The sequence below is a fragment of the Suncus etruscus genome, chromosome 16 (genome assembly GCF_024139225.1).
Source record: "Suncus etruscus isolate mSunEtr1 chromosome 16, mSunEtr1.pri.cur, whole genome shotgun sequence".
In the NCBI taxonomy this organism is placed as follows: Eukaryota; Metazoa; Chordata; class Mammalia; order Eulipotyphla; family Soricidae; genus Suncus; species Suncus etruscus.
In genome coordinates, this window is record NC_064863.1 from 28,064,410 (window position 1) to 28,074,444 (window position 10,035).

A 10,035-nucleotide genomic window follows, 5' to 3' on the forward strand; every position below is an offset into this window, starting at 1 on the left:
TATTCTGCAAATATTTACTGAACAACCATATTTGTGGATTCTGGTGATACAATCAGAGATAAATAAAACACACAAAATCTCATGTCTCGTGAAATAAACATAGCATATAACAGAATTTGGTAACAGAATAACAACTACTATTTTTGTTATTCTTCGAAACTTATTATAAAAGAATCTATGATGTGGTATGTCAAAAAAGAAAAAAACAAATAAATAGGAAAATACTTAAAATACTTAAATACTTAAGAAAAAAATGTAGAATTATAAAGGGAAATTTTACAAAAGATCTGGATGCAAAAAAACTTATAAATAAACATTTAAAATGTGCAAACCGATAAACAGAAAAAAAAGAATAAATATATATATATACATATATATATATTTGGAATTACTGTTAAAAATAAAAAAGGAAAGGTTGATTTATAAGAAAAACAAGGAAAACAGAAGTATAAATACAATAAAATATATTGCATTTATCCTAATCAAAGCTTTCATAATTTTATGCATTTAATAGTATTCTGAGTATCAAAAAGTGAACTGATGCCTAATATAACTGTGTTTTATTTGTTTCACTCCTGGCTTGGGAGGACCATATGAAACACTGGGGGATCAATACAAACAGTGGTCAGTCCTAGGCTAATGCACACAAGGCAGACACCTTATGGCTTGTGTCACTGCTCCAGCCCAATAACTATGCTTCTTTGAATTCAAACTATGAAATAACCTTTAGCAAATGCCTAACAGTGTGTTTTTCAGTTTTATTCTAGTGACTTCCAGTTATTTTTCCATTGTTATATTTTGTCTGGTGGCCATACTCAGAAGCACTCAGGGGTTACTCCTGTTTCTTACATCTGTTTCTGCACTTAGAAATAATTCCTGGACGTGCTCAGGTGACTATATAGTATACGGGGTCAGAACCTGGATTGGCCACATGCAAGGCAAATGCCTTAACTGCTGTGCTATTGCTCCAATTCCCCAGTTATTTTTATTATGATTCTTACTTCCTGTAATATTATTTCTAGATGTATTATATATATGTGTATGTATATATATTTTAACCTGTTCTTTGTACTGTCAATAATAAAATAAAGCATTCTATTTGGCTTTTATAATGTGAAATTCTAAAAGGGAGACCACAAAGTTACAATGATAGAACAATTTAGGGGTTAAGAAAATAATTTAAACACTGGATTTATTGCTGGAAATACATGGTCTTCTGAATATCGCTAAGAGCAACCATAAGAACTGAATTGATAGTAGTCCCTAAATAAAAAAAGATAATAACATTAATGTTTTATATTTGAAAATTATTTCCAAAATATTTAAAATATTTGGCAAATGATGTTTTAATTTCTGAATCACTAAATATGGTCATCAATGAAACAGTCTAGGGTCATGTTCCAACCTTAATTTTTTGAATTATAAGAGTGGTCACCATTTGTATACATGCCATATAATATCCAGATGGTCAAGAGCTTTGGAAACACTGCTTGTATGTACTATATAAATTCATTTGTTCAACTTTTCCCAATATACTACTTTAATTTAACTTGTAAAAATATTTGGAAGAAACAAGGTTATTTTCCCTTTATAAGGCAAAAGATTGATTCCAACTAGATCAGCACCTCTAAGGAGAGAAAAATGTGTCATCATAAAATTATAAAATAATGACCAAATTATGACCAAATTTAGGAAAAATCAAATGTTAAAAGTATGAAGAATGACTTAAGAGAAGCTAGATATTATTTTTATTTTTACCCTAAATAGAATTAAGAATATTTACTCTCATAGTGATTTTAAATAGCAAATTAATTAAAAAATCATAAATCTATATTTAAAAGGGAAATCTATATAAATAATTTAGGATAAATCAAGTAGATATCAACTTAAGTAACTGTAATTTGCTGACAATTACTATATAGCTAGTATTTACATAAAGTGAAACATTTATACATTTACTGGTGGTTGATTTATGAAAGCATTTATTACTCAGAATAAATAGTAAATTGCTAATAAAAAGTACTACTGATAAAATTATAATTGTTAAGAAATGTAAACTATGTATACAGAACAATTCAGAACACATGCTCTCATAAATATTAGTTTATAATTTAACAAATTTATTTTCTTAAATAACTGCTTTCTTAAATGGCTTAAGCACATTTCTTAAATTATTTTTATATTTTTCTTTTTTTAATTTTTTTGCTCTTTGGGTCACACGCTATGAAGCTCAGGGGTTTACTCCTCCTGGCTATGCTCTCAGAAATTGCTCCAGGCTTGCAGGACCATATGGGACGTTGGGTGTTAGAACCGGGATCCATCCTAGGTCAGCCCCCTGCAAGGGAAATGCCCTACTAATGCACCACTGCTCATCGTTTTATCATTTAATACTTTAAATTATATCTTAAATTAGTATTTTAAGAGAATATGCATCAAAGTATTTACTGCAATATATCTTGCATACTTCTTACAATATTCCCTGCATATTTCCTGTAATATAATAAGTAATTGCAATACATATCCATTTAATAATATATTATCCATTTTCATAAATATAAGTTCATGTAAGTAGTAGTCTGCTAGTTTACTAGGATAACTGTAAAAATATCACAAACTCATTATCTTACAATTCACTACATGTGTATGCATTTTTACATCCATGAAACCAAGATATTTGCATGAATGCCTTTTAAATAAAAGGTCCAAAGGAGAAGCCATTTAGTTATTTTCTTTATTCTTCAATATTTTAATGTTCCCACATTTTATGGCTTATAAGTACTATTCAAATTTTAAAAAACACATTAGCTCAACCTTTCTTTTATCTCCTACCTGTTTTATCCCACTCTTAGACCTTTCTTTTACCTCTTTATAAAATTATATTTTTGTTTACAAAGCCCCATCTGCATCCAGAGTGTATTTAATATTAATTTATAACTTCCTCATATTGTAAAATAGTTCCTTTTTACCATTATTATAAAATAATACACATCAAAGATTCTGAATATAATTTCTTTGTGCATTCATCCTTATTCCAAACACCCAAATTCTTAAAAAATAGAGATTCTCTCTCTCTCTCTCTCTCTCTCTCTCTCTCTCTCTCTCTCTCTCTCTCTCTCTCTCTCTCTCTATTTTTAGCACACCCGTTTGATGCTCAGGGGTTACTCCTGGCTAAGTGCTCATAAATTGCCCCTGGCTTGGGGGGACCATTTGGGATGCCAGAGGATCCAACCACAGTCCTTCCATGGCTAGCGCTTGCAAGGCAGACACCTTACTTCTAGCGCCACCTCACCGGCCCCTAGAAAATATATTCTAAGTACACGTACAAAACAACACAGTGAAGTCACAGTTATCCTATTTGCAGATGATCAAATATCAATGGTCATATATATATTTACCATTCTAGTAAATTCCAGTCTCCATCTCTTGCCCATTTATAACCCTGTCTTTTGGATTAAAAATATTATTCATGCCAATCTTTCCTGATAGCAAATCATTTTCCTTGTATTATAAATATAACAAAATATCTCATATTTCAACCTTGTTCTTTGTTTTAAAGACAATACTTGATGTTAGTAAATTAGTGGCCAGATCGCACCTCTTCTCTTACTGCTTTAACAGTGTTGCCTCAGGACACAGCAGATACTCTTGACAAGCACATGACAGAAGCAAATATCTGTATGACATTGCCAAAAACTGTCCCATGCTGTCTTTGTTAGTAACTTTTGAGATCCTAAAGGTAGTTTTTTTTTTTTAATCCACCTGTGTCATTCAGAAACGTCTATACACCAAAAATTTCAAATTGCTACTTAACTACTGTAGCCTGTTCAAAGAATTCCTGCTGAGCCCTCTGGTGGTGATCCTAGGCCAACACAGATTTTTTTTTTTAAACCCAAATTACACACCATTTGATGGCTTATCTCAAGTGAGCTTCATGGACTCCCTTTGAAAACCATGATAAATGAAACAGAGACATTAAAAAACCTGCAGATTTAGGGCAGATCTTGCCATTATTCCTCCATGTTATTTTCTGATCGCAAAAGAACATCAGGGAACTAGTATCAAACAACACCCAAATAAATGCTCCAATTAAATTAGAAAAGTAATGTGACTTCTGTCTATATATGTGCATACTATATAGCTACATATATATTATTTATTTATTGTACATCTACACAAATTATTATGTACCTTTGTATGCTAAAACATATAAATGCAGACCACAGTATATGTATAAGATGCATATACATAAAAGTATACCTGAAGTAATAGTCTTGCTTTCACCATTAATCCTGTTTGAAGTAAATACAATGTTGCCTTTCTTCTAATTTATTTCAGTTGAAATAGTGGTCTTTTCAGGAATGTTTTCTCAAGCTTTCCCTGCAAAAGTTATAGAAGTGACCTGTACATAGTTTTTGCTTAAAATCACCTACTTTTAGATGTCTTTCTGGGTAAAATTCACACAATAAAGCAATTTGAAGGAATAGACCATACATTATTCATGCACATAATTCCTAAAATAAAATAGTTCTAAAATAATTGGCTGGCATAAGCAGGCTTTTACTCACATAGTTAAGGCTGACTGAGAAGTGCATGAGAGAGCTCAACAAGGTGTCCAGACTGATCCCAGTGCTTCAGTACTTAGTCATAATATGTTGCCTTAAGATGCAAGGAAATCCACCGATCCATTTCTTTCTATAACTTGTCATTGTAGGCATTCTATATGACTCGTGCTTTATATGACTTTTCATGACTAGATCATGTTGTTGTCAATAGATGTTCATTTTTGCAGACTAGAAATTTTACAAAGTACTAGGGAAAAATATTAGGGAGTAATCCAAGAATATAAACTAACCAAATAGCTTAGTTCTTAGTCTTTGTACAATTATTTTAAAGAGGAAAAAAAAGACCTATCAAGGAAAAAAATGAGAAAAGTGGTAATAAAGATAAACAGTTATAGAAACAAGCAAAACAAACAGACCAACCTTATTCTGCATACTTTCAATTTGGAGAAATTGCAACTTAAGAATCATGCTGGCCAAATTAGAGCTCAAGCAGATTGCTTGATTCAAACCACTTGAGGCACCAGAATGCTGGCTCTAATGTTTGGTAGATTAGTCAGGTACCCTGCTTTAATAATACCTCAAGGGGTTATGACTTTTGGCCAGAACAGAGCTAATTCTAGCTTAATTGCCACATAAAGTTTTCCCTAAAGCACAGAAGCCACTGACCTTATGCTGCTTCCTACGATATGTTTTAAAACTTCCCTCCTAATTGAAATAGCGTAGCCTGGATTTGCTGTTTGAGAAATTACGTTCACAGTTGATGATCTTGTCACCACTGCCATTTTATCCTTTCTGCAAAGGTATACGTCAAGAGTCTACAATACAGACCTCTGAACCTCCATTTTGTTCTGTCTGAAGCAAACTCTAGAGAGTTCCTAAGTCTTTTACATAATGGAAAATTTTACCATGGAGCAATTTAAATATCATTTCTTCAAATTATTCTGTTGTCTCAGCTCACTGTATTCTTGCCTCTTTCCAAATTAACCCATGTGGTTCTTTTCCCAAGAATAATATTCATGATTATCTCTCCACAACATCTCATAGATAAAAAATTGTACTTTATATACTGTGTTTTCTTACTATCATAATTAAACAACTTCATCATCTTGATTTCAAGTTTAAAGAGCCAAACTGTATTTCCCTCTTTTCTTCTATGTATTGTGGAATATGTAGATGCTTCCTCACATGAGCATATTATTTTGCTAATTCTTAATATTATAATTTATTTGGGGTATAAATTTAAACATTAAAGAATTTATGAGAGGGGTTTGCAATTCTTCAAAAGCTTATTTTTCCATTTTCTTAAGAAAAACATTAAAACATTTATGAGGCCTTGGACAGGAGTCATATAGTGTAAGTAGAGCTTTTGCCATGCATGTGGCCAACCCAGCTTGGATTTTTTGCACTCCATACTGTCCTCTAGAGACCTGCAGGAGTGACTCCTGAGTATAGAGGTAGAAATTAGCACTAGGCATTGATGAGTAAGTCACAAAGCAAGTGAACAAAAACACAAACTAACAAAAGGCTTGGCTAACCTTCATTGTTTTCTAGCTGTTGGGTCAGGATCAGGCTTCTGCCGAACAGAATGGAGTTTGTGAATGCTCTAGACTTTTTTGAAGTTTAATACAAGGAAAGGAAAGTGTGCGCATCCATAGAAAGCAGGAGTTAGCAAGATCAGACATGGATTGCTGATTTTATTTCCTCTGTGTATGGTATAGAGAATTAATTGAGTCAAAAAGGGACTGCAACCTGTCTCTTCCTGGAAAACAAACATTTTACTGCGAATACCCTATTATGGAAATGTCCTGATTGTTTTGGAGGTGATATAGATACAATGGCACACCTAAATTGATGATAAAGTAAGTTAGGGTCAATTTTCCCATTGTAGGCTACTGTTTTCTTACACGAGTAGAGCAAATGTTTCTGTTGAGAATAAGGAGGTTAGTACCAGCTGTTTCCTTTTTGGAAAACATTTTATGGAGGACATGAAGACTTTGCTCTCTAAAAGGTGATTTTTGTTTGTTTGTTTGTTTGTTTGTTTGTTTTGAGGGTCTTACCCCAAAAAACCTGGTGACACTCAGGTCAGGAGTTACTCCTGGCTATATGCTCAGAAATAGCTCCTGGCTTTGGAAGACTGTATGGAAAGCTGGAGGATCGAATCGCAGCTTATCCTAGGCTAGAGAGGGCAAGGCAGATGCCTTACCCCTTGTGCCACTGCTCCAGCCCCACTTTCTAAACATTTTTGTCAGTTAACATTTCCGATAAATGTAAGAGCTGATGGGTCTTTTTATGCACAGATGCTGTGACCTCTCTTCACAGGATAAGAATTTTCTGCCTACGGCTCACTTTCAGCCCTGTTATAACAAAGTCAGCTTCATAAGTTAGTCTTTCTCTGTCTAGGGCCCACTTTTAAGCCCTGTCACAACAATGTCCAGAAAGAACGGACACCTCTGAGGATGAGTTTGTTTCCAATATAGCGTTTCACCTGAAAGCCCTTTCTAACCAGGAACAATCAATGTAGGAAAATATTTTGACAAAAAGTAAAGAAATATTTGCATATTCAAAAGTAATATCTTTTAGAAAACAAACTAGAAATGACACTTTGTACCAGATATGTTTATTCATAAACATTTTCAGTTACTGAAAATAACTGAAGGAAAGAAAACAGCATGTCAAAGGAACGCTGAATACAATATCAAATCATGAAGTTTTCTAGTCTCCCAGAAATTTGAATGGATTTTAATGCCTAGGATAAGTTTAGTGGTCTATCCAGTTGCCTCTTATGAATATTACAATATATTTTATGTGTATGGAGTAGAGGAAGCCAGGCTTAAACAAATGGTCTTTCAAGTGGGACACAGGAGTCCTGAGACCACTCTCTAGACTTGCCTAACAATGATTTCATCTATTCAACTCACAGTCTGAGGGATTAAGGTTACACTTTAGCCATGCTTAGCATCCTTCAGTACTGAACACAAAGATCAGGGACCATGTGGTGTCAGTGACTGGAAAGAATCTGTTTCATGCAAGGTATATACACCTTAAGTTTGATACATATATGAAGTAAGATATTGTTTTAAATAACACTCCTTACTTGAGAAATGCTTTTTTGCATGTACCAATTGGTTTGTCTGGCATAGCTAAAATGTGTGTAAAAAGATGCCAACAACTTTCATTTATTTCACAGTCTTAGAAAATATGGTCTTGAATTCAATTTGAATGTGTGTTTGGTCATCCTATAAATATAAAATATAAATCTAATTTCACCTCTCATTTCACACAGTTCTTTCATACTTTAATATTTTCCTTCCTAACTCATACTTTTATTTTTGTAGCATTGGTTTCTAGGGACTGGAAATTTCCAGGAAGATAAATTGTGCCTTTCACAGTTCTATGGAGACTTTACTGTAGGATTTTTTTCTTTGAGATTCTTAGAACATATGAATATAGCCTTGATAAGGCTAAAGGTTTAGTCTAATCAGAATCTATATGATATACTGCCCTTCTGTTTTCTACCATTACAACAAAATCAAAACAAACTAACAGAAAATCCCATTAAATAGGTATAAAAAGAAAATGACTTGTGGTTCCAGTGTTTATTATATATCAGAATAAGTCTTTGATATCAAGCCTGAAGGCTATTGCATATAGCAAATGATAATTTATTCCACTTTAGAAAAATGATTGTTGGATTTTAGTTTTGATACTGTTTAGGAAAGTAGCAACAAAGTTCTAAGCAAGGCTCCTAATCATAAATCCTGCAAGAAACACATTGTTTCTTTTGTACTCTTTCTCATATAGTTTATTTTTCTAGGGTAGAACAGAACAGAATATTAAAGTTTGTGGTAATGTTTTTGAAATACTCAAAAGAAGTAGAGTGGAAGCTTAGACACAGTGGATTGAAAAATATAATCACTTCAGAAATATTTAAAAAGCATGACTTTTTGTAGGAGGCAGGATTAAATAAGAATAGATATGAATGTGTGCATGTAAGCCATCCAATACCAAATAGTGTAATTGATTCTATTAATTCTTAAGCTGCTAACATATTTCAGAATCAGGAAGCATTAGGGTTTATGTGCATAAGGTTCATTTATATGAATTTTTCTATAAGATTTCCAATTATGTCTAGAAAGGTCATTGTGAATTATTATATTATCCATTAAGCAACTGGGCTCAAAATTTTCATGTCACATCATCTGACATTCTAATAAAACATTTAAAAAAATCTTATATCTGATCATTCTATATGCAAACCTTTCTAGATTTACATTTACATACACGATCAGTTACAAATCACCAGTAAAATAAGTTACCTCCGTTTAATTAATTTTAGCTTCAAAATGCCTCATATTTAAATGTTATCCTATGCAAATGTGTGTGGAAGAAATATTTAATCTATGCTTTAAGCTAGATAATTAATTTGTGTGTCCATTTTCCAACTATAGCAACATATTAGAAATCATCAGACATTTTTAACTCAAAATTGCCTAATTATGATAGCACTATTTATGAAGGTACTATTTTGGAGAAGGAGAGCACACCAGTGATACGCAGTTGTTACACATTACTCTCTATTGAGTAATTACTTCTCTATCTAGCAAGGTAGGAAGACCTTAGGGATATCAGGAATTAAAAAGAGGTTAGCCTCTTGCAAGGCAAATGCCCTCTCTGCTTTATTATCACTTCAGATTTTGATTATAATAGTTTTCCAGAAATATTATATGCAGTGGTAAGAGGAGCTGGACCACACCCAGCTTTGTTAAGGGCTTATACCAAGCTCTGTGCTAAAAAGTTATTTCTGACAATACTCAGGACAGAGGCCGAGGGGTAGCCCAGTGGTAGGACGTTTGCCTTGCATGTGGCTGATGCAGGATAGACATGGGTTTTATCCCTGGCATCCCATAAGTTTTCCCCAAGCCAGGAGCAATTTCTGAGTGCAGAGTCAGAAGTATTCCCTGAGTGCTGCTGTCCCCAATAAACAGACTAGGACATTTAAATTTTGAATAGCATTGTCTGTCAATTTAAATAAATAAGGCATCTTATACTTCTGGCACAGATACATCCAGGAAAAGAAAAATCTTCTTGGATTGAGTGACATATCTGAGAATTACTTTAAATGGATAATGAAGGTACTGTGTAATTGACCACAACTCTACTGCATTTCCTAATACAATTCATGCTGAACAAATAAATTGAATTACATCTCTATGAAGTTGAGAGAAATCCTAGTTTCTATTCTTTATCTATAGCCTGTGGTTGTATAAGTGGATTGGAGGTGGGATATTTGATAAGGATCTTGCCTTGGAAACACAACAGATGGCCTTTGACAAGATTGTATCTTCCTTACCCTATTCATTTCTGTTTTCAAAATAAAATCCATATATTTACTTTACAGCATATTTTGCTTTTGCTAGTTGCCATCACCCAACATCACTTTCTCTCAGTGCTCTTCCTATAAAACAGATTAGCA